The sequence below is a fragment of the Ovis canadensis genome, chromosome 13 (assembly GCF_042477335.2).
Source record: "Ovis canadensis isolate MfBH-ARS-UI-01 breed Bighorn chromosome 13, ARS-UI_OviCan_v2, whole genome shotgun sequence".
Classification (NCBI taxonomy): domain Eukaryota; kingdom Metazoa; phylum Chordata; class Mammalia; order Artiodactyla; family Bovidae; genus Ovis; species Ovis canadensis.
In genome coordinates this window covers 8,050,915-8,078,656 of record NC_091257.1, presented here as the reverse complement: position 1 = coordinate 8,078,656, position 27,742 = coordinate 8,050,915, and positions in this window count along the sequence as shown.

Below are 27,742 nucleotides of genomic sequence, written 5' to 3'. Positions count from 1 at the left end.
AGCCGAGGATCGACTCCCACCACGTGTGCACGTGGGACAGCCCTGTGGGAAAGCCTCGTGGGAAAGCCTCGTGGGAAAGACTCGAGGGAAAACCATAGATCCTTTGATCCACGCGGCGGACTGCGTGACACTGCTGCTACCGCTCTGGAGGAAAGCGCAAGTGCATGCCCGCATTCGAGACGAGGACTGACTCCCCTGTGGAGACTCCAGAAGTACCCCAAGATCCGTGTGAGCACTGGAGAGGAATCCTCAGGTTCCGGCTCCGACTCCACACAAGGTCGTAGGCCCGGCATCGACGGGAGAGGAATCCCGAGAGGCCCCAGAGGAACTCGCATGGGGACTGGCCTTTCCTGAGGCCACCGGAGCGGGTCCCTGAGGTCCCCGTCGTAAGTCGAGAGCACCTGACGCAACTCGAGAAAATCCAGGAGGTTTTGCCCTCCAGGCGAGATGAGGCCCATTTCCGCTGAGGCTTCTCGAGGCCAATCACATCTAACCACTGGAACTTCCAAAGGGTCCTTCACACCATTGCTGCAACTCAAGAAGTTCCCCGAAATACCCGTCTCCACTCGAGAGGAAGCACGTGGGGTCCCGCACACATCCAGGGGAGCCCCGTTTCCGCCTCCTAGCTCGAGATGAGGGATCCTTTCCCTGTTTCGTAGGGAAAGAATTCCCGGCGTTCCCGTCGCATCTCAAGAGGAGGCGCTCTCCACAGGAAAGGCGATAGGAACTCCAGGGTCGAGACACCATTCCAAGAGTCCCCCAGATGTGTCAGTCCATTCCAGAGGAACCTGTTTTCCCTGCACTGCCTTGACGTTCAAGCCGAGGATCGACTCCCACCACGTGTGCACGTGGGACAGCCTTGTGGGAAAGCCTCGTGGGAAAGCCTCGTGGAAAAGACTCGAGGGAAAACCATAGATCCTTTGATCCACGCGGCGGACTGCGTGACACTGCTGCTACCGCTCTGGAGGAAAGCGCAAGTGCATGCCCGCATTCGAGACGAGGACTGACTCCCCTGGGGAGACTCCAGAATTACCCCAAGATCCATGTCAGCACTGGAGAGGAATCCTCAGGTTCCGGCCCCGACTCCACACAAGGTCTTAGGCCCCGGCATCGATGGGAGAGGAATCCCGAGAGGCCCCCGTGGAACTCGCATGGGGACTGGCCATTCCTGAGGCCACCAGAGCGGGTCCCTGAGGTCCCCGTCGTAAGTCGAGAGCACCTGCCGCAACTCGAGAAAATCCAGGAGGTTTTGCCCTCCAGGCGAGATGAGGCCCATTTCCGCTGAGGCTTCTCGAGGCCAATCACATCTAACCACTGGAACTTCCAAAGGGTCCTTCACACCCTTGCTGCAACTCAAGAAGTTCCCCGACATACCCGTCTCCACTCGAGAGGAAGCACGTGGGGTCCCGCACACATCCTGGGGTGCCCCGTTTCGCCTCCTATCTGAGATGAGGGATCCTTTCCCTGTTTCGTAGGGAAAGAATTCCCGGCGTTCCCGTCGCATCTCAAGAGGAGGCGCTCTCCACAGGAAAGGCGAGAGGAACTCCAGGGTCGTGCCACCATTCCAAGAGTCCCCCAGATGTGTCAGTCCATTCCAGAGGAACCTGTTTTCCCTGCACTGCCTTGACGTTCAAGCCGAGGATCGACTCCCACCACGTGTGCACGTGGGACAGCCCTGTGGGAAAGCCTCGTGGGAAAGCCTCGTGGGAAAGACTCGAGGGAAAACCATAGATCCTTTGATCCACGCGGCGGACTGCGTGACACTGCTGCTACCGATCTGGAGGAAAGCGCAAGTGCATGCCCGCATTCGAGACGAGGACTGACTCCCCTGGGGAGACTCCAGAAGTACCCCAAGATCCATGTCAGCACTGGAGAGGAATCCTCAGGTTCCGGCCCCGACTCCACACAAGGTCTTAGGCCCCGGCATCGACGGGAGAGGAATCCCGAGAGGCCCCCGAGGAACTCGCATGGGGACTGGCCTTTCCTGAGGCCACCAGAGCGGGTCCCTGAGGTCCCCGTCGTAAGTCGAGAGCACCTGCCGCAACTCGAGAAAATCCAGGAGGTTTTGCCCTCCAGGCGAGATGAGGCCCATTTCCGCTGAGGCTTCTCGAGGCCAATCACATCTAACCACTGGACTTCCAAAGGGTCCTTCACACCATTGCTGCAACACAAGAAGTTCCCCGAAATACCCGTCTCCACTCGAGAGGAAGCACGTGGGGTCCCGCACACATCCAGGGGAGCCCCGTTTCCGCCTCCTAGCTCGAGATGAGGGATCCTTTACCTGTTTCGTAGGGAAAGAATTCCCGGCGTTCCCGTCGCATCTCAAGAGGAGGCGCTCTCCACAGGAAAGGCGATAGGAACTCCAGGGTCGTGACACCATTCCAAGAGTCCCCCAGATGTGTCAGTCCATTCCAGAGGAACCTGTTTTCCCTGCACTGCCTTGACGTTCAAGCCGAGGATCGACTCCCACCACGTGTGCACGTGGGACAGCCCTGTGGGAAAGCCTCGTGGGAAAGCCTCGTGGGAAAGACTCGAGGGAAAACCATAGATCCTTTGATCCACGCGGCGGACTGCGTGACACTGCTGCTACCGCTCTGGAGGAAAGCGCAAGTGCATGCCCGCATTCGAGACGAGGACTGACTCCCCTGGGGAGACTCCAGAAGTACCCCAAGATCCATGTCAGCACTGGAGAGGAATCCTCAGGTTCCGGCCCCGACTCCACACAAGGTCTTAGGCCCCGGCATCGACGGGAGAGGAATCCCGAGAGGCCCCCGAGGAACTCGCATGGGGACTGGCCTTTACTGAGGCCACCAGAGCGGGTCCCTGAGGTCCCCGTCGTAAGTCGAGAGCACCTGCCGCAACTCGAGAAAATCCAGGAGGTTTTGCCCTCCAGGCGAGATGAGGCCCATTTCCGCTGAGGCTTCTCGAGGCCAATCACATCTAACCACTGGACTTCCAAAGGGTCCTTCACACCATTGCTGCAACACAAGAAGTTCCCCGAAATACCCGTCTCCACTCGAGAGGAAGCACGTGGGGTCCCGCACACATCCAGGGGAGCCCCGTTTCCGCCTCCTAGCTCGAGATGAGGGATCCTTTCCCTGTTTCGTAGGGAAAGAATTCCCGGCGTTCCCGTCGCATCTCAAGAGGAGGCGCTCTCCACAGGAAAGGCGAGAGGAACTCCAGGGTCGTGCCACCATTCCAAGAGTCCCCCAGATGTGTCAGTCCATTCCAGAGGAACCTGTTTTCCCTGCACTGCCTTGACGTTCAAGCCGAGGATCGACTCCCACCACGTGTGCACGTGGGACAGCCCTGTGGGAAAGCCTCGTGGGAAAGCCGTGTGGGAAAGACTCGAGGGAAAACCATAGATCCTTTGATCCACGCGGCGGACTGCGTGACACTGCTGCTACCGCTCTGGAGGAAAGCGCAAGTGCATGCCGCATTCGAGACGAGGACTGACTCCCCTGTGGAGACTCCAGAAGTACCCCAAGATCCGTGTGAGCACTGGAGAGGAATCCTCAGGTTCCGGCTCCGACTCCACACAAGGTCGTAGGCCCGGCATCGACGGGAGAGGAATCCCGAGAGGCCCCAGAGGAACTCGCATGGGGACTGGCCTTTCCTGAGGCCACCGGAGCGGGTCCCTGAGGTCCCCGTCGTAAGTCGAGAGCACCTGCCGCAACTCGAGAAAATCCAGGAGGTTTTGCCCTCCAGGCGAGATGAGGCCCATTTCCGCTGAGGCTTCTCGAGGCCAATCACATCTAACCACTGGAACTTCCAAAGGGTCCTTCACACCCTTGCTGCAACTCAAGAAGTTCCCCGACATACCCGTCTCCACTCGAGAGGAAGCACGTGGGGTCCCGCACACATCCAGGGGAGCCCCGTTTCTGCCTCCTAGCTCGAGATGAGGGATCCTTTCCCTGTTTCGTAGGGAAAGAATTCCCGGCGTTCCCGTCGCATCTCAAGAGGAGGCCCCTCCACAGGAAAGGCGATAGAAACTCCAGGGTCGTGACACCATTCCAAGAGTCCCCCAGATGTGTCAGTCCATTCCAGAGGAACCTTTTTCCCTGCACTGCCTTGACGTTCAAGCCGAGGATCGACTCCCACCACGTGTGCACGTGGGACAGCCCTGTGGGAAAGCCTCGTGGGAAAGCCTCGTGGGAAAGACTCGAGGGAAAACCATAGATCCTTTGATCCACGCGGCGGACTGCGTGACACTGCTGCTACCGCTCTGGAGGAAAGCGCAAGTGCATGCCCGCATTCGAGACGAGGACTGACTCCCCTGGGGAGACTCCAGAAGTACCCCAAGATCCATGTCAGCACTGGAGAGGAAACCTCATGTTCCGGCCCCGACTCCACACAAGGTCTTAGGCCCCGGCATCGACGGGAGAGGAATCCCGAGAGGCCCCCGTGGAACTCGCATGGGGACTGGCCTTGCCTGAGGCCACCAGAGAGGGTCCCTGAGGTCCCCGTCGTAAGTCGAGAGCACCTGCCGCAACTCGAGAAAATCCAGGAGGTTTTGCCCTCCAGGCGAGATGAGGCCCATTTCCGCTGAGGCTTCTCGAGGCCAATCACATCTAAACACTGGAACTTCCAAAGGGTCCTTCACACCCTTGCTGCAACTCAAGAAGTTCCCCGACATACCCGTCTCCACTCGAGAGGAAGCACGTGGGGTCCCGCACACATCCTGGGGTGCCCCGTTTCGCCTCCTAGCTCGAGATGAGGGATCCTTTCCCTGTTTCGTAGGGAAAGAATTCCCGGCGTTCCCGTCGCATCTCAAGAGGAGGCGCTCTCCACAGGAAAGGCGAGAGGAACTCCAGGGTCGTGCCACCATTCCAAGAGTCCCCCAGATGTGTCAGTCCATTCCAGAGGAACCTGTTTTCCCTGCACTGCCTTGACGTTCAAGCCGAGGATCGAGTCCCACCACGTGTGCACGTGGGACAGCCCTGTGGGAAAGCCTCGTGGGAAAGCCTCGTGGGAAAGACTCGAGGGAAAACCATAGATCCTTTGATCCAAGCGGCGGACTGCGTGACACTGCTGCTACCGCTCTGGAGGAAAGCGCAAGTGCATGCCCGCATTCGAGACGAGGACTGACTCCCCTGGGGAGACTCCAGAAGTACCCCAAGATCCATGTCAGCACTGGAGAGGAATCCTCAGGTTCCGGCCCCGACTCCACACAAGGTCGTAGGCCCCGGCATCGACGGGAGAGGAATCCCGAGAGGCCCCCGTGGAACTCGCATGGGGACTGGCCTTGCCTGAGGCCACCAGAGCGGGTCCCTGAGGTCCCCGTCGTAAGTCGAGAGCACCTGCCGCAACTGGAGAAAATCCAGGAGGTTTTGCCCTCCAGGCGAGATGAGGCCCATTTCCGCTGAGGCTTCTCGAGGCCAATCACATCTAACCACTGGAACTTCCAAAGGGTCCTTCACACCCTTGCTGCAACTCAAGAAGTTCCCCGACATACCCGTCTCCACTCGAGAGGAAGCACGTGGGGTCCCGCACACATCCAGGGGAGCCCCGTTTCGCCTCCTAGCTCGAGATGAGGGATCCTTTCCCTGTTTCGTAGGGAAAGAATTCCCGGCGTTCCCGTCGCATCTCAAGAGGAGGCGCTCTCCACAGGAAAGGCGAGAGGAACTCCAGGGTCGTGCCACCATTCCAAGAGTCCCCCAGATGTGTCAGTCCATTCCAGAGGAACCTGTTTTCCCTGCACTTCCTTGACGTTCAAGCCGAGGATCGACTCCCACCACGTGTGCACGTGGGACAGCCCTGTGGGAAAGCCTCGTGGGAAAGACTCGAGGGAAAACCATAGATCCTTTGATCCACGCGGCGGACTGCGTGACACTGCTGCTACCGCTCTGGAGGAAAGCGCAAGTGCATGCCCGCATTCGAGACGAGGACTGACTCCCCTGGGGAGACTCCAGAAGTACCCCAAGATCCATGTCAGCACTGGAGAGGAAACCTCAGGTTCCGGCCCCGACTCCACACAAGGTCTTAGGCCCCGGCATCGACGGGAGAGGAACCCCGAGAGGTCCCCGAGGAACTGGCATGGGGACTGGTCTTTCCTGAGGCCACCAGAGCGGGTCCCTGAGGTCCCAGTCGTAAGTCGAGAGCACCTGCCGCAACTCGAGAAAACCCAGGACGTTTTGCCCTCCAGGCGAGATGAGACCCATTACCGCTGAGACTTCTCGAGGCCAATCACATCTAACCACTGGAACTTCCAAAGGGTCCTTCACACCCTTGCTGCAACTCAAGAAGTTCCCCGACATACCCGTCTCCACTCGAGAGGAAGCACGTGGGGTCCCGCACACATCCAGGGGAGCCCCGTTTCCGCCTCCTAGCTCGAGATGAGGGATCCTTTCCCTGTTTCGTAGGGAAAGAATTCCCGGCGTTCCCGTCGCATCTCAAGAGGAGGCGCTCTCCACAGGAAAGGCGAGAGGAACTGAAGGGTCGTGCCACCATTCCAAGAGTCCCCCAGATGTGTCAGTCCATTCCAGAGGAACCTGTTTTCCCTGCACTGCCTTGACGTTCAAGCCAAGGATCGACTCCCACCACGTGTGCACGTGGGACAGCCCTGTGGGAAAGCCTCGTGGGAAAGCCTCGTGGAAAAGACTCGAGGGAAAACCATAGATCCTTTGATCCACGAGGCGGACTGCGTGACACTGCTGCCACTGCTCTGGAGGAAATCGCAAGTGCATGCCCGCATTCGAGACGAGGACTGACTCCCCTGGGGAGACTCCAGAAGTACCCCAAGATCCATGTCAGCACTGGAGAGGAATCCTCAAGTTCCGGCCCCGACTCCACACAAGGTCTTAGTCCCCAGTATCGACGGGAGAGGAACCCCGAGAGGCCCCCGGGGAACTAGCATGGGGACTGGCCTTTCCTGAGGCCACCAGAGCGGGTCCCTGAGGTCCCGGTCGTAAGTCGAGAGCACCTGCCGCAACTCGAGAAAATCCAGGAGGTTTTGCCCTCCAGGCGAGATGAGGCCCATTTCCGCTGAGCCTTCTCGAGGCCAATCACATCTAACCACTGGAACTTCCAAAGGGTCCTTCACACCATTGCTGCAACTCAAGGAGTTCCGCGACATACCCGTCTCCACTTGAGAGGAAGCACGCGGTGTCCCGCACACATCCAGGGGATCCCCGTTTCCGCCTCCTAGCTCGAGATGAGGGATCCTTTACCTGTTTCTTAGGGAAAGAATTTCCGGCGTTCCCGTCGCATCTCAAAAGGAGGCGCTCTCCACAGGAAAGGCGAGAGGAACTCCAGGGTCGTGCCACCATTCCAAGAGTCCCCCAGATTTGTCAGTCCATTCCAGAGGAACCTGTTTTCCCTGCACTGCCTTGACGTTCAAGCCGAGGATCGACTCCCACCACGTGTGCACGTGGGACAGCCCTGTGGGAAAGCCTCGTGGGAAAGCCTCGTGGGAAAGACTCGAGGGAAAACCATAGATCCTTTGATCCACGCGGCGGACTGCGTGACACTGCTGCTACCGCTCTGGAGGAATGCGCAAGTGCATGCCCGCATTCGAGACGAGGACTGACTCCCCTGGGGAGACTCCAGAAGTACCCCAAGATCCATGTCAGCACTGGAGAGGAATCCTCAGGTTCCGGCCCCGACTCCGCACAAGGTCTTAGGCCCCGGCATCGACGGGAGAGGAATCCCCAGAGGCCCCCGAGGAACTCGCATGGGGACTGGCCTTTCCTGAGGCCACCAGAGCGGGTCCCTGAGGTCCCCGTCGTAAGTCGAGAGCACCTGCCGCAACTCGAGAAAATCCAGGAGGTTTTGCCCTCCAGGCGAGATGACGCCCATTTCCGCTGAGGCTTCTCGAGGCCAATCACATCTAACCACTGGAACTTCCAAAGGGTCCTTCACAACCTTGCTGCAACTCAAGAAGTTCCCCGACATACCCGTCTCCACTCGAGAGGAAGCACGTGGGGTCCCGCACACATCCAGGGGAGCCCCGTTTCCGCCTCCTAGCTCGAGATGAGGGATCCTTTCCCTGTTTCGTGGGGAAAGAATTCCCGACGTTCCCATCGCATCTCAAGAGGAGGCGCTTTCCACAGGAAAGGCGAGAGGAACTCCAGGGTCGAGACACCATTCCAAGAGTCCCCCAGATGTGTCAGTCCATTCCAGAGGAACCTGTTTTCCCTGCACTGCCTTGACGTTCAAGCCGAGGATCGACTCCCACCACGTGTGCACGTGGGACAGCCCTGTGGGAAAGCCTCGTGGGAAAGCCTCGTGGGAAAGACTCGAGGGAAAACCATAGATCCTTTGATCCACGCGGCGGACTGCGTGACACTGCTGCTACCGCTCTGGAGGAAAGCGCAAGTGCATGCCCGCATTCGAGACGAGGACTGACTCCCCTGGGGAGACTCCAGAAGTACCCCAAGATCCATGTCAGCACTGGAGAGGAATCCTCAGGTTCCGGCCCCGACTCCACACAAGGTCTTAGGCCCCGGCATCGACGGGAGAGGAATCCCGAGAGGCCCCCAAGGAACTCGCATGGGGACTGGCCTTTCCTGAGGCCACCAGAGCGGGTCCCTGAGGTCCCCGTCGTAAGTCGAGAGCACCTGCTGCAACTCGAGAAAATCCAGGAGGTTTTGCCCTCCAGGCGAGATGAGGCCCATTTCCGCTGAGGCTTCTCGAGGCCAATCACGTCTAACCACTGGAACTTCCAAAGGGTCCTTCACACCCTTGCTGCAACTCAAGAAGTTCCCCGACATACCCGTCTCCACTCGAGAGGAAGCACGTGGGGTCCCGCACACATCCAGGGGAGCCCCGTTTCCCCCTCCTAGCTCGAGATGAGGGATCCTTTCCCTGTTTCGTAGGGAAAGAATTCCCGGCGTTCCCGTCGCATCTCAAGAGGAGGCGCTCTCCACAGGAAAGGCGAGAGGAACTCCAGGGTCGTGCCACCATTCCAAGAGTCCCCCAGATGTGTCAGTCCATTCCAGAGGAACCTGTTTTCCCTGCACTGCCTTGACGTTCAAGCCGAGGATCGACTCCCACCACGTGTGCACGTGGGACAGCCCTGTGGGAAAGCCTCGTGGGAAAGCCTCGTGGGAAAGACTCGAGGGAAAACCATAGATCCTTTGATCCACGCGGCGGACTGCGTGACACTGCTGCTACCGCTCTGAAGGAAAGCGCAAGTGCATGCCCGCTTTCGAGACGAGGACTGACTCCCCTGGGGAGACTCCAGAAGTACCCCAAGATCCATGTCAGCACTGGAGAGGAATCCTCAGGTTCCGGCCCCGACTCCACACAAGGTCTTAGGCCCCGGCATCGACGGGAGAGGAATCCCGAGAGGCCCCCGAGGAACTCGCATGGGGACTGGCCTTTCCTGAGGCCACCAGAGCGGGTCCCTGAGGTCCCCATCGTAAGTCGAGAGCACCTGCTGCAACTCGAGAAAATCCAGGAGGTTTTGCCCTCCAGGCGAGATGAGGCCCATTTCCGCTGAGGCTTCTCGAGGCTAATCACGTCTAACCACTGGAACTTCCAAAGGGTCCTTCACACCCTTGCTGCAACTCAAGAAGTTCCCCGACATACCCGTCTCCACTCGAGAGGAAGCACGTGGGGTCCCGCACACATCCAGGGGAGCCCCGTTTCCCCCTACTAGCTCGAGATGAGGGATCCTTTCCCTGTTTCGTAGGGAAAGAATTCCCGGCGTTCCCGTCGCATCTCAAGAGGAGGCGCTCTCCACAGGAAAGGCGAGAGGAACTCCAGGGTCGTGCCACCATTCCAAGAGTCCCCCAGATGTGTCAGTCCATTCCAGAGGAACCTGTTTTCCCTGCACTGCCTTGACGTTCAAGCCGAGGATCGACTCCCACCACGTGTGCACGTGGGACAGCCCTGTGGGAAAGCCTCGTGGGAAAGCCTCGTGGGAAAGACTCGAGGGAAAACCATAGATCCTTTGATCCACGCGGCGGACTGCGTGACACTGCTGCTACCGCTCTGGAGGAAAGCGCAAGTGCATGCCCGCATTCGAGACGAGGACTGACTCCCCTGGGGAGACTCCAGAAGTACCCCAAGATCCATGTCAGCACTGGAGAGGAATCCTCAGGTTCCGGCCCCGACTCCACACAAGGTCTTAGGCCCCGGCATCGACGGGAGAGGAATCCCGAGAGGCCCCCGAGGAACTCGCATGGGGACTGGCCTTTCCTGAGGCCACCAGAGCGGGTCCCTGAGGTCCCCGTCGTAAGTCGAGAGCACCTGCTGCAACTCGAGAAAATCCAGGAGGTTTTGCCCTCCAGGCGAGATGAGGCCCATTTCCGCTGAGGCTTCTCGAGGCCAATCACGTCTAACCACTGGAACTTCCAAAGGGTCCTTCACACCCTTGCTGCAACTCAAGAAGTTCCCCGACATACCCGTCTCCACTCGAGAGGAAGCACGTGGGGTCCCGCACACATCCAGGGGAGCCCCGTTTCCCCCTCCTAGCTCGAGATGAGGGATCCTTTCCCTGTTTCGTAGGGAAAGAATTCCCGGCGTTCCCGTCGCATCTCAAGAGGAGGCGCTCTCCACAGGAAAGGCGAGAGGAACTCCAGGGTCGTGCCACCATTCCAAGAGTCCCCCAGATGTGTCAGTCCATTCCAGAGGAACCTGTTTTCCCTGCACTGCCTTGACGTTCAAGCCGAGGATCGACTCCCACCACGTGTGCACGTGGGACAGCCCTGTGGGAAAGCCTCGTGGGAAAGCCTCGTGGGAAAGACTCGAGGGAAAACCATAGATCCTTTGATCCACGCGGCGGACTGCGTGACACTGCTGCTACCGCTCTGGAGGAAAGCGCAAGTGCATGCCCGCATTCGAGACGAGGACTGACTCCCCTGGGGAGACTCCAGAAGTACCCCAAGATCCATGTCAGCACTGGAGAGGAATCCTCAGGTTCCGGCCCCGACTCCACACAAGGTCTTAGGGCCCGGCATCGACGGGAGAGGAATGCTGAGAGGCCCCCGAGGAACTCGCATGGGGACTGGCCTTTCCTGAGGCCACCAGAGCGGGTCCCTGAGGTCCCCATCGTAAGTCGAGAGCACCTGCCGCAACTCGAGAAAATCCAGGAGGTTTTGCCCTCCAGGCGAGATGAGGCCCATTTCCGCTGAGGCTTCTCGAGGCTAATCACATCTAACCACTGGAACTTCCAAAGGGTCCTTCACACCCTTGCTGCAACTGAAGCAGTTCCGCGACATACCCGTCTCCACTCGAGAGGAAGCACGTGGGGTCCCGCACACATCCAGGGGAGCCCCTTTTCCGCCTCCTAGCTCGAGATGAGGGATCCTTTCCCTGTTTCGTAAGGAAAGAATTCCCGGCATTCCGGTCGTATCTCAAGAGGTGGCGCTCTCCACAGGAAAGGCGAGAGGAACTCCAGGGTCGTGCCACCATTCCAAGAGACCCCCACATGTGTCAGTCCATTCCAGAGGAACCTGTTTTCCCTGCACTGCCTTGACGTTCAAGCCGAGGATCCACTCCCACCACGTGTGCACGTGGGACAGCCCTGTGGGAAAGCCTCGTGGGAAAGCCTCGTGGGAAAGACTCGAGGGAAAACCATAGATCCTTTGATCCACGCGGCGGACTGCGTGACACTGCTGCTACCGCTCTGGAGGAAAGCGCAAGTGCATGCCCGCATTCGAGACGAGGACTGACTCCCCTGGGGAGACTCCAGAAGTACCCCAAGATCCATGTCAGCACTGGGGAGGAATCCTCAGGTTCCGAGCCCGACTCCACACAAGGTCTTAGGCCCCGGCATCGACGGGAGAGGAATCCCGAGAGGCCCCCGAGGAACTCGCATGGGGACTGGCCTTTCCTGAGGCCACCAGAGCGGGTCACTGAGGTCCCCGTCGTAAGTCGAGAGCACCTGCCGCAACTCGAGAAAATCCAGGAGGTTTTGCCCTCCAGGCGAGATGAGGCCCTTTTCCGCTGAGGCTTCTCGAGGCCAATCACGTCTAACCACTGGAACTTCCAAAGGGTCCTTCACACCCTTGCTGCAACTCAAGAAGTTCCCCGACATTCCCGTCTCCACTCGAGAGGAAGCACGTGGGGTCCCGCACACATCCAGGGGAGCCCCGTTTCCGCCTCCTAGCTCGAGATGAGGGATCCTTTCCCTGTTTCTTAGGGAAAGAATTCCCGGCGTTCCCGTCGCATCTCAAGAGGAGGCGCTCTCCACAGGAAAGGCGAGAGGAACTCCAGGGTCGTGCCACCATTCCAAGTGTCCCCCAGATGTGTCAATCCATTCCAGAGGAACCTGTTTTCCCTGCACTGCCTTGACGTTCAAGCCGAGGATCGACTCCCACCACGTGTGCACGTGGGACAGCCCTGTGGGAAAGCCTCTTGGGAAAGCCCCGTGGGAAAGACTCGAGGGACAACCATAGATCCTTTGACCCACGCGGCGGACTGCGTGACACTGCTGCTACCGCTCTGGAGGAAAGCGCAAGTGCATGCCCGCATTCGAGACGAGGACTGACTCCCCTGGGGAGACTCCAGAAGTACCCCAAGATCCATGTCAGCACTGGAGAGGAATCCTCAGGTTCCGGCCGCGACTCCACACAAGGTCTTAGGCCCCGGCATCGATGGGACAGGAATGCCGAGAGGCCCCCGAGGAACTCGCATGGGGACTGGCCTTTCCTGAGGCCACCAGAGCGGGTCCCTGAGGTCCCCGTCGTAAGTCGAGAGCACCTGCCGCAACTCGAGAAAATCCAGGAGGTTTTGCCCTCCAGGCGAGATGACGCCCATTTCCGCTGAGGCTTCTCGAGGCTAATCACGTCTAACCACTGGAACTTCCAAAGGGTCCTTCACACCCTTGCTGCAACTCAAGAAGTTCCCCGACATACCCGTCTCCACTCGAGAGGAAGCACGTGGGGTCCCGCACACATCCAGGGGAGCCCCGTTTCCGCCTCCTAGCTCGAGATGAGGGATCCATTCCCTGTTCCTTAGGGAAAGAATTCCCGGCGTTCCCGTCGCATCTCAAGAGGAGGCGCTCTCCACAGGAAAGGCGAGAGAAACTCCAGGGTCGTGGCACCATTCCAAGAGACCCCCAGATGTGTCAGTCCATTCCAGAGGAACCTGTTTTCCCTGCACTGCCTTGACGTTCAAGCCGAGGATCGACTCCCACCACGTGCGCACGTGGGACAGCCCTGTGGGAAAGCCTCGTGGGAAAGCCTCGTGGGAAAGACTCGAGGGAAAACCATAGATCCTTTGATCCACGCGGCGGACTGCGTGACACTGCTGCTACCGCTCTGAAGGAAAGCGCAAGTGCATGCCCGCATTCGAGACGAGGACTGACTCCCCTGGGGAGACTCCAGAAGTACCCCAAGATCCATGTCAGCACTGGAGAGGAATCCTCAGGTTCCGGCCCCGACTCCACACAAGGTCTTAGGCCCCGGCATCGACGGGAGAGGAATCCCGAGAGGCCCCCGAGGAACTCGCATGGGGACTGGCCTTTCCTGAGGCCACCAGAGCGGGTCCCTGAGGTCCCCGTCGTAAGTCGAGAGCACCTGCTGCAACTCGAGAAAATCCAGGAGGTTTTGCCCTCCAGGCAAGATGAGGCCCATTTCCGCTGAGGCTTCTCGAGGCTAATCACGTCTAACCACTGGAACTTCCAAATGGTCCTTCACACCCTTGCTGCAACTCAAGAAGTTCCCCGACATACCCGTCTCCACTCGAGAGGAAGCACGTGGGGTCCCGCACACATCCAGGGGAGCCCCGTTTCCCCCTCCTAGCTCGAGATGAGGGATCCTTTCCCTGTTTCGTAGGGAAAGAATTCCCGGCGTTCCCGTCGCATCTCAAGAGGAGGCGATCTCCACAGGAAAGGCGAGAGGAACTCCAGGGTCGTGCCACCATTCCAAGAGTCCCCCAGATGTGTCAGTCCATTCCAGAGGAACCTGTTTTCCCTGCACTGCCTTGACGTTCAAGCCGAGGATCGACTCCCACCACGTGTGCACGTGGGACAGCCCTGTGGGAAAGCCTCGTGGGAAAGCCTCGTGGGAAAGACTCGAGGGAAAACCATAGATCCTTTGATCCACGCGGCGGACTGCGTGACACTGCTGCTACCGCTCTGGAGGAAAGCGCAAGTGCATGCCCGCATTCGAGACGAGGACTGACTCCCCTGGGGAGACTCCAGAAGTACCCCAAGATCCATGTCAGCACTGGGGAGGAATCCTCAGGTTCCGGCCCCGACTCCACACAAGGTCTTAGGCCCCGGCATCGACGGGAGAGGAATCCCGAGAGGCCCCCGAGGAACTCGCATGGGGACTGGCCTTTCCTGAGGCCACCAGAGCGGGTCCCTGAGGTCCCCGTCGTAAGTCGAGAGCACCTGCCGCAACTCGAGAAAATCCAGGAGGTTTTGCCCTCCAGGCGAGATGACGCCCACTTCCGCTGAGGCTTCTCGAGGCTAATCACGTCTAACCACTGGAACTTCCAAAGGGTCCTTCACACCCTTGCTGCAACTGAAGCAGATCCGCGACATACCCGTCTCCACTCGAGAGGAAGCACGTGGGGTCCCGCACACATCCAGGGGAGCCCCGTTTCCGCCTCCTAGCTCGAGATGAGGGATCCTTTCCCTGTTTCGTAGGGAAAGAATTCCCGGCGTTCCCGTCGCATCTCAAGAGGAGGCGCTCCCACAGAAAAGGCGAGAGGAACTCCAGAGTCGTGCGACCATTCCAAGAGACCCCAGATGTGTCTGTCCATTACAGAGGAACCTGTTTTCCCTGCACTGCCTTGATGTTCAAGCCGAGGATCGACTTCCACCACGTGTGCTCGTTGGACAGCCCAGTGGGAAAGCCTCGTGGGAAAGCCTCGTGGGAAAGACTCGAGGGAAAACCATAGATCCTTTGATCCACGCGGCGGACTGCGTGACACTGCTGCTACCGCTCTGGAGGAAAGCGCAAGTGCATGCCCGCATTCGAGACGAGGACTGACTCCCCTGGGGAGACTCCAGAAGTACCCCAAGATCCATGTCAGCACTGGAGAGGAATCCTCAGGTTCCGGCCCCGACTCCACACAAGGTCTTAGGCCCCGGCATCGACGGGAGAGGAATGCCGAGAGGCCCCCGAGGAACTCGCATGGGGACTGGCCTTTCCTGAGGCCACCAGAGCGGGTCCCTGAGGTCCCCGTCGTAAGTCGAGAGCACCTGCCGCAACTCGAGAAAATCCAGGAGGTTTTGCCCTCCAGGCGAGATGAGGCCCATTTCCGCTGAGGCTTCTCGAGGCTAATCACGTCTAACCACTGAAACTTCCAAAGGGTCCTTCACACCCTTGATGCAACTCAAGAAGTTCCCCGACATACCCGTCTCCACTCGAGAGGAAGCACGTGGGGTCCCGCACACATCCAGGGGAGCCCCGTTTCCGCCTCCTAGCTCGAGATGAGGGATCCTTTCCCTGTTTCGTAGGGAAAGAATTCCCGACGTTCCCGTCGCATCTCAAGGGGAGGCGCTCTCCACAGGAAAGGCGAGAGGAACTCCAGGGTCGTGCCACCATTCCAAGAGTCCCCCAGATGTGTCAGTCCATTCCAGAGGAACGTGTTTTCCCTGCATTACCTTGACGTTCAAGCCGAGGATCGAGTCCCACCACGTGTGCACGTGGGACAGCCCTGTGGAAAGCCTCGTGGGAAAGCCTCGTGGGAAAGACTCGAGGGAAAACCATAGATCCTTTGATCCACGCGGCGGACTGCGTGACACTGCTGCTACCGCTCTGGAGGAAAGCGCAAGTGCATGCCCGCATTCGAGACGAAGACTGACTCCCCTGGGGAGACTCCAGAAGTACCCCAAGATCCATGTCAGCACTGGAGAGGAATCCTCAGGTTCCGGCCCCGACTCCACACAAGGTCTTAGTCCCCGGCATCGACGGGAGAGGAATCCCGAGAGGCCCCCGAGGAACTCGCATGGGGACTGGCCTTTCCTGAGGCCACCAGAGCGGGTCCCTGAGGTCCCCGTCGTAAGTCGAGAGCACCTGCCGCAACTCGAGAAAATCCAGGAAGTTTTGCCCTCCACTCGAGATGAGGCCCATTTCCGCTGAGGCTTCTCGAGGCTAATCACATCTAACCACTGGAACTTCCAAAGGGTCCTTCACACCCTTGCTGCAACTCAAGAAGTTCCCCGACATACCCGTCTCCACTCGAGAGGAAGCACGTGCGGTCCCGCACACATCCAGGGGAGCCCCGTTTCCGCCTCCTAGCTCGAGATGAGGGATCCTTTCCCTGTTTCGTAGGGAAAGAATTCCCGGCGTTCCCGTCGCATCTCAAGAGGAGGCGCTCTCCACAGGAAAGGCGAGAGGAACTCCAGGGTCGTGCCACCATTCCAAGAGTCCCCCAGATGTGTCAGTCCATTCCAGAGGAACCTGTTTTCCCTGCACTGCCTTGACGTTCAAGCCGAGGATCGACTCCCACCACGTGTGCACGTGGGACAGCCCTGTGGGAAAGCCTCGTGGGAAAGACTCGAGGGAAAACCATAGATACTTTAATCCACGCGGCGGACTGCGTGACACTGCTACTACCGCTCTGGAGGAAAGCGCAAGTGCATGCCCGCATTCGAGACGAGGACTGACTCCCCTGGGGAGACTCCAGAAGTACCCCAAGATCCATGTCAGCACTGGAGAGGAATCCTCAGGTTCCGGCCCCGACTCCACACAAGGTCTTAGGCCCCGGCATCGACGGGAGACGAATCCCGAGAGGCCCCCGAGGAACTCGCATGGGGACTGGCCTTTCCTGAGGCCACCAGAGCGGGTCCCTGAGGTCCCCGTCGTAAGTCGAGAGCACCTGCCGCAACTCGAGAAAATCCAGGAGGTTTTGCCCTCCAGGCGAGATGAGGCCCATTTCCGCTGAGGCTTCTCGAGGCCAATCACGTCTAACCACTGGAACTTCCAAAGGGTCCTTCACACCCTTGCTGCAACTCAAGAAGTTCCCGGACATACCCGTCTCCACTCGAGAGGAAGCACGTGGGGTCCCGCACACATCCAGGGGAGCCCCGTTTCCGCCTCCTAGCTCGAGATGAGGGATCCTTTCCCTGTTTCGTAGGGAGAGAATTCCCGGCGTTCACGTCGCATCTCAAGAGGAGGCGCTCTCCACAGGAAAGGCGAGAGGAACTCCAGGGTCGTGCCACCATTCCAAGAGTCCCCCAGATGTGTCAGTCCATTGCAGAGGAACCTGTTTTCCCTGCACTGCCTTGACGTTCAAGCCGAGGATCGACTCCCACCACGTGTGCACGTGGGACAGCCCTGTGGGAAAGCCTCGTGGGAAAGCCTCGTGGGAAAGACTCGAGGGAAAACCATAGATCCTTTGATCCACGCGGCGGACTGCGTGACACTGCTGCTACCGCTCTGGAGGAAAGCGCAAGTGCATGCCCGCATTCGAGACGAGGACTGACTCCCCTGGGGAGACTCCAGAAGTACCCCAAGATCCATGTCAGCACTGGAGAGGAATCCTCAGGTTCCGGCCCCGACTCCACACAAGGTCTTAGGCCCCTCATCGACGGGAGAGGAATCCCGAGAGGCCCCCGAGGAACTCGCATGGGGACTGGCCTTTCCTGAGGCCACCAGAGCGGGTCCCTGACGTCCCCGTCGTAAGTCGAGAGCACCTACCGCAACTCGAGAAAATCCAGGCGGTTTTGCCCTCCAGGCGAGATGAGGCCCATTTCCGCTGAGGCTTCTCGAGGCTAATCATATCTAACCACTGGAACTTCCAAAGGGTCCTTCACACCCTTGCTGCAACTCAAGCAGTTCCGCGACATACCCGTCTCCACTCGAGAGGAAGCACGTGGGGTCCCGCACACATCCAGGGGAGGCCCGTTTCCGCCTCCTAGCTCGAGATGAGGGATCCTTTCCCTGTTTCGTAGGGAAAGAATTCCCGGCGTTCCCGTCGCAACTGAAGAGGTGGCGCTCTCCACAGGAAAGGCGAGAGGAACTCCAGGGTCGGGGCACCATTCCAAGAGACCCCCAGATGTGTCAGTCCATTCCAGAAGAACCAGTTTTCCCTGCACTGCCTTGACGTTCAAGCCGAGGATGGACTCCCACCACGTGTGCACGTGGGACAGCCCTGTGGGAAAGCCTGCTGGGAAAGCCTCGTGGGAAAGACTCGAGGGAAAACCATAGATCCTTTGATGCACGCGGCGGACTGCGTGACACTGCTGCTACCGCTCTGGAGGAAAGCGCAAGTGCATGCCCGCATTCGAGACGAGGACTGACTCCCCTGGGGAGACTCCAGAAGTACCCCAAGATCCATGTCAGCACTGGAGAGGAATCCTCAGGTTGCGGCCCCGACTCCACACAAGGTCTTAGGCCCCGGCATCGACGGGAGAGGAAGCCCCAGAGGCCCCCGAGGAACTCGCATGGGGACTGGCCTTTCCTGAGGCCACCAGAGAGTGTCCCTGAGGTCCCCATCATAAGTCGAGAGCACCTGCCGCAACTCGAGAAAATCCAGGAGGTTTTGCCCTCCAGGCGAGATGAGGCCCATTTCCGCTGAGGCTTCTCGAGCCTAATCACGTCTAACCACTGGAACTTCCAAAGGGTCCTTCACACCCTTGCTGCAACTCAAGAAGATCCCCGACATACCCGTCTCCACTCGAGAGGAAGCACGTGGGGTCCCGCACACAACCAGGGGAGCCCCGTTTCCGCCTCCTAGTTCGAGATGAGGGATCCTTTCCCTGTTTCGTAGGGAAAGAATTCCCGGCGTTCCCGTCGCATCTCAAGAGGAGGCGCTCTCCACAGGAAAGGCGAGAGGAACTCCAGGGTCGTGCCACCATTCCAAGAGTCCCCCAGATGTGTCAGTCCATTCCAGAGGAACCTGTTTTCCCTGCACTGCCTTGACGTTCAAGCCGAGGATCGACTCCCACCACGTGTGCACGTGGGACAGCCCTGTGGGAAAACCTCGTGGGAAAGCCTCGTGGGAAAGACTCGAGGGAAAACCATAGATCCTTTGATCCACGCGGCGGACTGCGTGACACTGCTGCTACCGCTCTCGAGGAAAGCGCAAGTGCATGCCCGCATTCGAGACGAGGACTGACTCCCCTGGGGAGACTCCAGAAGTACCCCAAGATCCATGTCAGCACTGAAGAGGAATCCTCAGGTTCCGGCCCCGACTCCACACAAGGTCTTAGGCCCCGGCATCGACGGGAGAGGAATCCCGAGAGGCCCCCGAGGAACTCGCATGGGGACTGGCCTTTCCTGAGGCCACCAGAGCGGGTCCCTGAGGTCCCCGTCGTAAGTCGAGAGCACCTGCCGCAACTCGAGAAAATCCAGGAGGATTTGCCCTCCAGGCGAGATGAGGCCCATTTCCGCTGAGGCTTCTCGAGGCTAATCATATCTAACCACTAAAACTTCCAAAGGGTCCTTCACACCCTTGCTGCAACTCAAGCAGTTCCGCGACATACCCGTCTCCACTCGAGAGGAAGCACGTGGGGTCCCCCACACATCCAGGGTAGCCCCGTTTCCGCCTCCTAGCTCGAGATGAGGGATCCTTTCCCTGTTTCGTAGGGAAAGAATTCCCGGCGTTCCCGTCGCAACTCAAGAGGTGGCGCTCTCCACAGGAAAGGCGAGAGGAACTCCAGGGTCGGGGCACCATTCCAAGAGACCCCCAGATGTGTCAGTCCATTCCAGAGGAACCTGTTTTCCCTGCACTGCCTTGACGTTCAAGCCGAGGATCGACTCCCACCACGTGTGCACGTGGGACAGCCCTGTGGGAAAGCCTCGTGGGAAAATCTCGTGGGAAAGACTCGAGGGAAAACCATAGATCCTTTGATCCACGCGGCGGACTGCGTGACACTGCTGCTACCGCTCTGGAGGAAAGCGCAAGTGCATGCCCGCATTCGAGACGAGGACTGACTCCCCTGGGGAGACTCCAGAAGTACCCCAAGACCCATGTCAGCACTGGAGAGGAATCCTCAGGTTCCGGCCCCGAGTCCACACAAGGTCTTAGGCCCCGACATCGACGTGAGAGGTATCCCGAGAGGCCCCTGAGGAAATCGCATGGGGACTGGCCTTTCCTGAGGCCACCAGAGCGGGTCCCTGAGGTCCCCGTCGTAAGTCGAGAGCACCTGCCGCAACTCGAGAAAATCCAGGAGGTTTTGCCCTCCAGGCGAGATGAGGCCCATTTCCGCTGAGGCTTATCGAGGCTAATCACATATAACCACTGGAACTTCCTAAGGGTCCTTCACACCCTTGCTGCAACTCAAGCAGTTCCGCGACATACCCGTCTCCACTCGAGAGGAAGCACGTGGGGTCCCGCACACATCCAGGTGAGCCCCGTTTCCGCCTCCTAGCTCGAGATGAGGGATCCTTTCCCTGTTTCATAGGGAAAGAATTCCGGCGTTCCCGTTGCAACTCAAGAGGAGGCGCTCTCCACAGGAAAGGCGAGAGGAACTCCAGGCTCATGCCACCATTCCAAGAGTCCCCCAGATGTGTCAGTCCATTCCAGAGGAACCTGTTTTCCCTGCACTGCCTTGACGTTCAAGCCGAAGATCGACTCCCACCACGTGTGCACGTGGGACAGCCCTGTGGGAAAGCGTCGTGGGAAAGCCTCGTGGGAAAGACTCGAGGGAAAACGATAGATCCTTTGATCCAGGCGGCGGACTGCGTGACACTGCTGCTACTGCTCTGGAGGATAGCGCAAGTGCATGCCCGCATTCCAGACGAGGACTGACTCCCCTGGGGAGACTCCAGAAGTACCCCAAGACCCATGTCAGCACTGGAGAGGAATCCTCAGGTTCCGGCCCCGAGTCCACACAAGGTCTTAGGCCCCGACATCGACGTGAGAGGTATCCCGAGAGGCCCCTGAGGAAGTCGCATGGGGACTGGCCTTTCCTGAGGCCACCAGAGCGGGTCCCTGAGGTCCCCGTCGTAAGTCGAGAGCACCTGCCACAACTCGAGAAAATCCAGGAGGTTTTGCCCTCCAGGCGAGATGAGGCCCATTTCCGCTGAGGCTTCTCGAGGCTAATCATATCTAACCACTGGAACTTCCAAAGGGTCCTTCACACCCTTGCTGCAACTCAAGCAGTTCCGCGACATACCCGTCTCCACTCGAGAGGAACACGTGGGGTCCCGTACACATCCAGGGGAGCCCCGTTTCCGCCTCCTAGCTTGAGATGAGGGATCCTTTCCCTGTTTCGTAGGGAAAGAATTCCCGGCGTTCCCGTCGCAACTCAAGAGGTGGCGCTCTCCACAGGAAAGGCGAGAGGAACTCCAGGGTCGGGGCACCATTCCAAGAGACCCCCAGATGTGTCAGTCCATTCCAGAGGAACCAGTTTTCCCTGCACTGCCTTGACGTTCAAGCCGAGGATCGACTCCCACCACGTGTGCACGTGGGACAGCCCTGTGGGAAAGCCTCGTGGGAAAGCCTCGTGGGAAAGACTCGGGGGAAAACCATAGATCCTTTGATCCACGCGGCGGACTGCGTGACACTGCTGCTACCGCTCTGGAGGAAAGCGCAAGTGCATGCCCGCATTCGAGACGAGGACTGACTCTCCTGGGGAGACTCCAGAAGTACCCCAAGATCCATGTCAGCACTGGAGAGGAATCCTCAGGTTCCGGCCCCGACTCCACACAAGGTCTTCGGCGCCGGCATCGACAGGAGAGGAATCCCGAGAGGCCCCCGAGGAACTCGCATGGGGACTGGCCTTTCCTGAGGCCACCAGAGCGGGTCCCTGACGTCCCCGTCGAAAGTCGAGAGCACCTGCCGCAACTCGAGAAAATCCAGGAGGTTTTGCCCTCCAGGCAAGATGAGGCCCATTTCCGCTGAGGCTTCTCGAGGCCAATCACATCTAACCACTGGAACTTCCAAAGGGTCCTTCACACCCTTGCTGCAACTCAAGAAGTTCCCCGACATACCCGTCTGCACTCGAGAGGAAGCACGTGCGGTCCCGCAAACATCGAGGGGAGCCCCATTTCCGCCTCCTAGCTCGAGATGAGGGATCCTTTCCCTGTTTCGTAGGGAAAGAATTCCCGGCGTTCCCGTCGCAACTCAAGAGGTGGTGCTCTCCACAGGAAAGGCGAGAGGAACTCCAGGGTTGGGGCACCATTCCAAGAGACCCCCAGATGTGTCAGTCCATTCCAGAGGAACCTGTTTTCCCTGCACTGCCTTGACGTTCAAGCCGAGGATCGACTCCCACCACGTGTGCACGTGGGACAGCCCTGTGGGAAAGCCTCGTGGGAAAGCCTCGTGGGAAAGACTCGAGGGAAAACCATAGATCCTTTGATCCACGCGGCGGACTGCGTGGCACTGCTGCTACCGCTCTGGAGGAAAGCGCAAGTGCATGCCCGCATTCGAGACGAGGACTGACTCCCCTGGGGAGACTCCAGAAGTACCCCAAGATCCATGTCAGCACTGGAGAGGAATCCTCAGGTTCCGGCCCCGACTCCACACAAGGTCTTAGGCCCCTCATCGACGGGAGAGGAATCCCGAGAGGCCCCCGAGGAACTCGCATGGGGACTGGCCTTTCCTGAGGCCACCAGAGCGGGTCCCTGACGTCCCCGTCGTAAGTCGAGAGCACCTACCGCAACTCGAGAAAATCCAGGAGGTTTTGCCCTCCAGGCGAGATGAGGCCCATTTCCGCTGAGGCTTCTCGAGGCTAATCACGTCTAACCACTGGAACTTCCAAAGGGTCCTTCACACCCTTGCTGCAACTCAAGAAGTTCCCCGACATACTCGTCTCCACTCGAGAGGAAGCACGTGGGGTCCCGCACACATCCAGGGGAGCCCCGTTTCCGCCTCCTAGCTCGAGATGAGGGATCCTTTCCCTGTTTCGTAGGGAAAGAATTCCCGGCGTTCCCGTCGCATCTCAAGAGGAGGCGCTCTCCACAGGAAAGGCGAGTGGAACTCCAGGGTCGTGCCACCATTCCAAGAGTCCCCCAGATGTGTCAGTCCATACCAGAGGAACCTGTTTTCCCTGCACTGCCTTGACGTTCAAGCCGAGGATCGACTCCCACCACGTGTGCACGTGGGACAGCCCTGTGGGAAAGCCTCGTGGGAAAGACTCGAGGGAAAACCATAGATACTTGAATCCACGCGGCGGACTGCGTGACACTGCTGCTACCGCGCTGGAGGAAAGCGCAAGTGCATGCCCGCATTCGAGACGAGGACTGACTCCCCTGGGGAGACTCCAGAAGTACCCCAAGATCCATGTCAGCACTGGAGAGGAATCCTCAGGTTCCGGCCGCGACTCCACACAAGGTCTTAGGCCCCGGCATCGACGGGAGAGGAATGCCGAGAGGCCCCCGAGGAACTCGCATGGGGACTGGCCTTTCCTGAGGCCACCAGAGCGGGTCCCTGAGGTCCCCATCGTAAGTCGAGAGCACCTGCCGCAACTCGAGAAAATCCAGGAGGTTTTGCCCTCCAGGCGAGATGAGGCCCATTTCCGCTGAGGCTTCTCGAGGCTAATCACATCTAACCACTGGAACTTCCAAAGGGTCCTTCACACCCTTGCTGCAACTGAAGCAGTTCCGCGACATACCCGTCTCCACTCGAGAGGAAGCACGTGGGGTCCCGCACACATCCAGGGGAGCCCCTTTTCCGCCTCCTAGCTCGAGATGAGGGATCCTTTCCCTGTTTCGTAGGGAAAGAATTCCCGGCGTTCCCGTCGTATCTCAAGAGGTGGCGCTCTCCACAGGAAAGGCGAGAGGAACTCCAGGGTCGTGGCACCATTCCAAGAGACCCCCAGATGTGTCAGTCCATTCCAGAGGAACCTGTTTTCCCTGCACTGCCTTGACGTTCAAGCCGAGGATCCACTCCCACCACGTGTGCACGTGGGACAGCCCTGTGGGAAAGCCTCGTGGGAAAGCCTCGTGGGAAAGACTCGAGGGAAAACCATAGATCCTTTGATCCACGCGGCGGACTGCGTGACACTGCTGCTACCGCTCTGGAGGAAAGCGCAAGTGCATGCCCGCATTCGAGACGAGGACTGACTCCCCTGGGGAGACTCCAGAAGTACCCCAAGATCCATGTCAGCACTGGGGAGGAATCCTCAGGTTCCGGCCCCGACTCCACACAAGGTCTTAGGCCCCGGCATCGACGGGAGAGGAATCCCGAGAGGCCCCCGAGGAACTCGCATGGGGACTGGCCTTTCCTGAGGCCACCAGAGCGGGTCCCTGAGGTCCCCGTCGTAAGTCGAGAGCACCTGCCGCAACTCGAGAAAATCCAGGAGGTTTTGCCCTCCAGGCGAGATGAGGCCCTTTTCCGCTGAGGCTTCTCGAGGCCAATCACGTCTAACCACTGGAACTTCCAAAGGGTCCTTCACACCCTTGCTGCAACTCAAGAAGTTCCCCGACATTCCCGTCTCCACTCGAGAGGAAGCACGTGGGGTCCCGCACACATCCAGGGGAGCCCCGTTTCCGCCTCCTAGCTCGAGATGAGGGATCCCTTCCCTGTTTCGTAGGGAAAGAATTCCCGGCGTTCCCGTCGCATCTCAAGAGGAGGCGCTCTCCACAGGAAAGGCGAGAGGAACTCCAGGGTCGTGCCACCATTCCAAGTGTCCCCCAGATGTGTCAGTCCATTCCAGAGGAACCTGTTTTCCCTGCACTGCCTTGACGTTCAAGCCGAGGATCGACTCCCACCACGTGTGCACGTGGGACAGCCCTGTCGGAAAGCCTCTTGGGAAAGCCCCGTGGGAAAGACTCGAGGGACAAACATAGATCCTTTGATCCACGCGGCGGACTGCGTGACACTGCTGCTACCGCTCTGGAGGAAACCGCAAGTGCATGCCCGCATTCGAGACGAGGACTGACTCCCCTGGGGAGACTCCAGAAGTACCCCAAGATCCATGTCAGCACTGGAGAGGAATCCTCACGTTCCGGCCCCGACTCCACACAAGGTCTTAGGCCCCGGCATCGACGGGAGGGGAATGCTGAGAGGCCCCCGAGGAACTCGCATGGGGACTGGCCTTTTCTGAGGCCATCAGAGCGGGTCCCTGAAGTCCCCGTCGTAAGTCGAGAGCACCTGCCGCAACTCGAGAAAATCCAGGAGGTTTTGCCCTCCAGGCGAGATGAGGCCCATTTCCGCTGAGGCTTCTCGAGGCTAATCACGTCTAACCACTGGAACTTCCAAAGGGTCCTTCACACCCTTGCTGCAACTCAAGAAGTTCCCCGACATACCCGTCTCCACTCGAGAGGAAGCACGTGGGGTCCCGCACACATCCAGGGGAGCCCCGTTTCCGCCTCCTAGCTCGAGATGAGGGATCCTTTCCCTGTTTCGTAGGGAAAGAATTCCCGGCGTTCCCGTCGCATCTCAAGAGGAGGCGCTCTCCACAGGAAAGGCGAGAGGAACTCCAGGGTCGTGCCACCATTCCAAGTGTCCCCCAGATGTGTCAGTCCATTCCAGAGGAACCTGTTTTCCCTGCACTGCCTTGACGTTCAAGCCGAGGATCGACTCCCACCACGTGCGCACGTGGGACAGCCCTGTGGGAAAGCCTCGTGGGAAAGCCTCGTGGGAAAGACTCGAGGGAAAACCATAGATCCTTTGATCCACGCGGTGGACTGAGTGACACTGCTGCTACCGCTCTGGAGGAAAGCGCAAGTGCATGTCCGCATTCGAGACGAGGACTGACTCCCCTGGGGAGACTCCAAAAGTACCCCAAGATCCATGTCAGCACTGGGGAGGAATCCTCAGGTTCCGGCCCCGACTCCACACAAGGTCTTAGGCCCCGGCATCGACGGGAGAGGAATCCCGAGAGGCCCCCGAGGAACTCGCATGGGGACTGGCCTTTCCTGAGGCCACCAGAGGGGGTCCCTGAGGTCCCCGTCGTAAGTCGAGAGCACCTGCCGCAACTCGAGAAAATCCAGGAGGTTTTGCCCTCCAGGCGAGATGAGGCCCATTTCCGCTGAGGCTTCTCGAGGCCAATCACGTCTAACCACTGGAACTTCCAAAGGGTCCTTCACACCCTTGCTGCAACTCAAGAAGTTCCCCGACATACCCGTCTCCACTCGAGAGGAAGCACGTGGGGTCCCGCACACATCCAGGGGAGCCCCGTTTCCGCCTCCTAGCTCGAGATGAGGGATCCTTTCCCTGTTTCGTAGGGAAAAAATTCCCGGCGTTCCCGTCGCATCTCAAGAGGAGGCGCTCTCCACAGGAAAGGCGAGAGGAACTCCAGGGTCGTGCCACCATTCCAAGAGTCCCCCAGATGTGTCAGTCCATTCCAGAGGAACCTGTTTTCCCTGCACTGCCTTGACGTTCAAGCCGAGGATCGACTCCCACCACGTGTGCACGTGGGACAGCCCTGTGGGAAAGCCTCGTGGGAAAGCCTCGTGGGAAAGACTCGAGGGAAAACCATAGATCCTTTGATCCACGCGGTGGACTGAGTGACACTGCTGCTACCGCTCTGGAGGAAAGCGCAAGTGCATGCCCGCATTCGAGACGAGGACTGACTCCCCTCGGGAGACTCCAGAAGTACCCCAAGATCCATGTCAGCACTGGAGAGGAATCCTCAGGTTCCGGCCCCGACTCCACACAAGGTCTTAGGCCCCGGCATCGACGGGAGAGGAATCCCGAGAGGCCCCCGAGGAACTCGCATGGGGACTGGCCTTTCCTGAGGCCACCAGAGCGGGTCCCTGAGGTCCCCGTCGTAAGTCGAGAGCACCTGCCGCAACTCGAGAAAATCCAGGAAGTTTTGCCCTCCAGGCGAGATGGGGCCCATTTCCGCTGAGGCTTCTCGAGGCTAATCACATCTAACCACTGGAACTTCCAAAGGGTCCTTCACACCCTTGCTGCAACTCAAGAAGTTCCCCGACATACCCGTCTCCACTCGAGAGGAAGCACGTGGGGTCCCGCACACATCCAGGGGAGCCCCGTTTCCGCCTCCTAGCTGGAGATGAGGGATCCTTTCCCTGTTTCGTAGGGAAAGAATTCCCGGCGTTCACGTCGCATCTCAAGAGGAGGCGCTCTCCACAGGAAAGGCGAGAGGAACTCCAGGGTCGTGCCACCATTCCAAGAGTCCCCCAGATGTGTCAGTCCATTCCAGAGGAACCTGTTTTCCCTGCACTGCCTTGACGTTCAAGCCGAGGATCGACTCCCACCACGTGTGCACGTGGGACAGCCCTGTGGGAAAGCCTCGTGGGAAAGCCTCGTGGGAAAGACTCGAGGGAAAACCATAGATCCTTTGATCCACGCGGCGGACTGCGTGACACTGCTGCTACCGCTCTGGAGGAAAGCGCAAGTGCATGCCCGCATTCGAGACGAGGACTGACTCCCCTGGGGAGACTCCAGAAGTACCCCAAGATCCATGTCAGCACTGGAGAGGAATCCTCAGGTTCCGGCCGCGACTCCACACAAGGTCTTAGGCCCCGGCATCGACGGGAGAGGAATGCCGAGAGGCCCCCGAGGAACTCGCATGGGGACTGGCCTTTCCTGAGGCCACCAGAGCGGGTCCCTGAGGTCCCCATCGTAAGTCGAGAGCACCTGCCGCAACTCGAGAAAATCCCGGAGGTTTTGCCCTCCAGGCGAGATGAGGCCCATTTCCGCTGAGGCTTCTCGAGGCCAATCACGTCTAACCACTGGAACTTCCAAAGGGTCCTTCACACCCTTGCTGCAACACAAGAAGTTCCCCGACATACCCGTCTCCACTCGAGAGGAAGCACGTGGGGTCCCGCACACATCCAGGGGAGCCCCGTTTCCGCCTCCTAGCTCGAGATGAGGGATCCTTTCCCTGTTTCGTAGGGAAAGAATTCCCGGCGTTCACGTCGCATCTCAAGAGGAGGCGCTCTCCACAGGAAAGGCGAGAGGAACTCCAGGGTCGTGCCACCATTCCAAGAGTCCCCCAGATGTGTCAGTCCATTCCAGAGGAACCTGTTTTCCCTGCACT